Genomic DNA, 4998 nt, shown 5'->3' with positions numbered 1-4998 from the left:
GGCCGCGGACCCCGACTTCGGACCCGGCCGCGGACCCCGACTTCGGACCCGGCCGCGGACCCCGACTTCGGACCCGGCCGCGGACCCGACTCGCACCTGGGACCCGGCCGCGGACCCCGACCCCGACCCCCACGCGCGACCCGGCCGCGGACCGCGACCCCCGCGCGGGACCCCGTCTCCGGGCTGTAGGGCCTTGCGCTGGGTTCGCGGTTCCGCGGAGGGAGGCGGACCCTCGGCCTGCGGGTCTCCTCTCTGCCGGGGCGCGGCGGCGTTCGAAGTCGTCCCGGCGCGGGTCGTCGGAGCGGGGCCCGGAGACGGTCCGTCCCTGCCCGCAGCAGCCCCTGCCCCGGCCGCCTCTGCTCCCGGCGCCGGAGCGGCCGCTTGGAGGCCACTGACTGCGGAGCTTCCCGTCCGGAGACGACCGCCGACGTGCGCCTCCCCCGCCGTCCTGCAGCGCGTCCGTTTGCTCTGTTTCCCCGAATCTGCTTATCGGGGCGCCTGGTGGCTCGGAGGGCTGAGCCGCGGCCTTCGGCTCGGGTCATGATCCCGGGGTCGTGGGATCGAGCCCCGCATCGGGCTCTGCTCGGCGGGGAGCCTGCTTCCTCCTCTCTCTGCCTGCTTGTGATCTCTGTCTGTCAAATAAATAAATAAAATCTTAAAAAAAAAAAGAATTTGTTCATTTATTAGAGCACGAGCAGGGGGAGGGCCAGAGGGGGAGGGAGAAGCAGGCTTCCTGCAGAGCAGGGAGGACGTCCTGGGACTGACCCCAGGACCCCAAAATCATGACCTGAGCCCCCCCCAGGCACCCTTCCCCCCTCCCCCGCAAGAGAGAATGTTAACTGGCGCCCAGTCCATTCCAGACACTCTCTTTGTTCCAAAATTTTATTGGGGGGGGCGGGGAGACTGACAGGCTGGGTCCCAGGACCCTGAGATCAGACGGGCCGAAGGAAGGCCCACCGTGAGCAGACTGAGCCCCCCCACCCCCGTTTCCCCATATCAGATACTCTTCCTTTTTTTTAAAGATTTTATTTATTCGACAGACAGAGATCATAAGTCATAAGTGGGGGCGGTGAGCAGGCTCCCCGCCAAGCACGGAGCCCTGTGCACAGCTCGGTCCCAGGACCCCGGGATCATGACCTGAGCCGAAGGCAGAGGCTTAACCCACTGAGCCTCCAGGCGCCCCTAGACACTTCTGTTCTCGACTCCGGTCCACTATTTTACAGATGAGGAAACAGTCAAAAATGAACCGGTCTGAGTTGGCTGCCGAGAAGGGACACCACAGAGTCTCAGAGCTGGTCTGACTGGTTTCTGGGCCTGCACTCCCCAGCATTCCTCCGTAGGTGTGAGAACAGTAGTGTGGCTTGTGTAGGCCTCCTACACAAGAGGGTATGGGGACATCCTTCCCCTGGAGTTCCCGATGGTGGGTGCTTCCGCAGGGCTCTCGGAGAGCAGCCCCCGGGCCCAGGGCTGTGTGAGGGGCTGCCCACCCTTCACGCAGCTGAGCTCACTGCCCTCTGCCTCTCCCAGCCTCACCACCTTCCACCACCAGGCCTTCCTCTCCGCGCACCCCCACCAGCTGCCCCACCCACTTACTGCCTCCGGCGGGCTGGGTCCTGCGCCCGCTCTGCCCGGACCAGTCCCGGGACTGCAACTCCTGAGACTGCTTTCTTGTACCTTAGCGAGGCTTGTGCAGTGTGCCCTGATGGGAAGTGACCGAGCCCCACCCTCACCCCTGCTCCCTAATCACCCAGTCCAGAGGGTTTGTGACTCAAAGCCTCCAAGAAATTTGAAGGTGTTCGGGAGGAGGGTTAGGTACACTCTGACAGACACTGCCTGACGTGAAGTTGTTACCGTGGTCCCACTTCTCCTGGCCACTCCGTGGGAAGCAGTGCGGGGGCACGGCAAGAGGCCAGCCTCCTGCGGAACAACACTGGCTTCTGTCCTCAGCCTATGACCTTGAGCAAGTGGCTGCCTTCTCCAAGCCTCAATTTTCACATCATTAAAATGGGGATAATAATTATCTGCAAAGTGAAGCTAATAGCAGCCCTGAGTTTCCCACGGGGTTGTCGAAAGGATAAAATGCAGCAGAAGTACAGGAAAACAACCCATGACAGGAAGTCTCTCATACGCAGGAGTGTATCCCTGGGGTGTGGAGGCGAAGGAGACGGAGAACACAGTGTGGATGTGTTGACTCAAACGCACATCAACAGCTGCTCCGGAGGCTGGCTGTGTCCACGACCCCAGGTGACTCTGCGCCCACAGGCTTCAGTCCTGCCTGGGCACTGGGGCTCTCGTTTAAGCCTCCAGGTGCTCATGCCCTGGACCCTGGAAAGATGAAGCCTCAGAAAGCAGGCTCACTGGAGCTTCCTGGGCTCTAAGGCTTTCCCTCACAGGCTAGCTTTGCTCTTTCTGTACTTCCTAACACCACTGACAGCTATGTCCTTCCCTGGCCCTCTGAACCTGGACGGCTCAGCGTGGCTCCCCTTAGACCCCTGAGGCAACCCCCGTGTGAATTCCAGGTGTGAGTCTGGCACGTCCTGGGTCTGTCTGCATTCACACCCTGACAGCAGGTGTGTGGCTGCGGAGAGGACAGCCGCCCGCTCCCACCGCGGGAACTCCCTGCTCCTTGGCTCCTGGGGGGCCTGGGCACTTGAGTTCTGGTGTAGGCACGCTGCTCCTGCTAAGTTCTTCTCTGTGGATTTGAGATAGGAGTTAACCTTTTGGGCCATTTTGGTTTTCATATTTAGGCTTCCTACTAATGTAATTAATAATTATTTGCTTCTTCCCAAGGTAGCAGGTTGGCAGCAACTGAACTTTTGAACTTTTTTCTTTCTCGGAGCACGGCTGCTTCCACACTTAGCCTGGCCTCTGAGGCCCTTGGGTGGTTGGTCACCGTAACTGCTGCTCAGCTCATCCAGAGGCTAGGGCACAGAGCCTGGAATGGCTTGTTCCACAACGTCATATGGCTGATGTGAGGGTGTCTTCTGTAAGATACTCCCCCTTGTAGAACGTCAGAATAAAGTCATTTCTTTGAGTTTTGGTAAATTTTGTTTCTGAACTAGAGACCTTCCTCCAGCAATGGTTTCTTCTTTGCTGATTAGCTGGGCTTTAGTCATATGCATGGGATTTGGTAGTCATAGATTTTGCTCTTGAAAGGATGAAAAGTCCATTTCTACTAGCAGATGACCTACAGAGCTGTGTGTGTGACTCTCTGTAACCTCTGTTTCTCGAGACCGCCGGGTGTGAGATTTTGGACCGATGTCCGGGGGGCACCCCAAAAGTGCGGGGTTGCTTCCTCTCCACCTGAACGCTCCTCCATTAACTCCCAGAGCTCTGGAGAGCACACCAGGTTATTCATCTAATCTGTTCTGTTGACCGTGTGCACTACCGGTTGATATGGCACAAAGACCCAAACACTTGGCAAGTTAAAACAACGTTCCTGGGGCACCTGGGTGGCTCAGTGGGTTAAAGCCTCTGCCTTCAGCCCAGGTCATGATCCCAGAGTCCTGGGATCGAGCCCCGCATCGGGCTCCCTGCTCCGTGGATAAGCCTGCTTCCTCCTCTCTCTCTCTGCCTGCCTCTCTGCCTACTTGTGATCTCTCTCTGTCAAAAAAAAATAAAATAAAATCTTAAAAAAAAAAAAAAAAACAACGTTCCTTGTGTCACACAGTTTTCTGAGGATCGGGAAGTCAGGTGTGGTTGACCAGGTGGCTCAGGTTCAGTCTTCCACAAGGGTGCGGTCGGGTCGATGGCCAGGGCAGCAGCCGTCTGAAGCTCTCCTGGTGCTAGAGGTTCTGGAGGCTGGGTTTCCAAGCTAGTGCCTTGGCCTGGCTGTTGGCAGAAGGCCTCAGCTCCTCACCACGGGGCATCTCCGTGGGGCTGCTCACATGACATGGCCCCCTTTGGCAGGGAGCCCGAGAGTGTGGGGGCACTGTCCCGGGGGCAGGGGGCATCACGGGTCTCCTCGGAGGCTGCTGACCACAGGTTGGCCAAGCTGGGGTTTGCCTGTCCAGGTTCAGTAGCTACCGGGGAGTTGTCACAGGCCAGAGCTCTGGAGTCCCTCCTTAACCCCTCAGTGTGGGTCCAGAAGCCTTGCCTGGGTTCAGCTACCAGAAAAGAGGGACCCTGTCTGGATGTTACAGTTTATAGCCTCTTCCTGGAAGTTACTAGCTTGCTATCTCCCTGGCCTCGGGGGTTCCTTGTTAGGTGAATGATAAGACGTGTGAAGGTGGAAGGCGCTCACTTTTTGTGCACTGTCCGGCAGACAACTTCCAGCTGAACGTGCGGCGGAGCCCACAGAAACCGCTGCTTGCTCACCTGGGGTCTGGACAGTGATCAGACCTACCGTCTCCACTCTGGGTCTCTGCTCTGTAACCCACAGGCAGCCATCATCAGCAGAGCAGGTCCATTTCTTGGGGTTGGATGGGGCATGCTGTCCCCACAAATTACTCTGCGCCCTTCGGTGAAGGCACGGAGTATTCAGCAGCCGGCTGGGCCCAGATCCTAGAGGTCTATGGCTATTATGGGCTTTCAGCAAATCAATGGTGGACGTACCTCTGCAGAAACTGTGTGAACCGCCTTGAATTTGGACAGCCACAGCAGAATAGGAATGAGACATAGTGGCAAGCAACGTTCCCAGACATCTCTGCGTTTCCTGCCAGCCTGCTAAAGAACACCTTGCATTCGCTCACTCAGAACTTCAGCTCCCTGTTCTGAGAGACTGCTAGCTCATTCCTGGGTGTTTTAATGCAGAACAAAGAGAGAAAGGACAACAAGAGGTCCAAAGAAAGGAGGAGAGATTCAGAAGGATACGGGAAGCCCCCCAGAGCTGTTACTGGTCCCAAAGTAAAGATGATGGAAAGAGGGAGGAAAGGTAAAAGGACTAGTTGGGGGGGCGCCTGGGGGGCTCAGGGGTTGAGCCGCTGCCTTCCGCTCAGGTCACGGTCCCAGGGTCCTGGGATCGAGTCCCGCATCGGGCTCTCTGCTCAGCGGGGAGCC

This window comes from Mustela nigripes, chromosome 17, assembly GCF_022355385.1.
Source record: "Mustela nigripes isolate SB6536 chromosome 17, MUSNIG.SB6536, whole genome shotgun sequence".
Lineage (NCBI taxonomy): Eukaryota > Metazoa > Chordata > Mammalia > Carnivora > Mustelidae > Mustela > Mustela nigripes.
Note: the sequence above shows the minus strand (reverse complement) of the source record.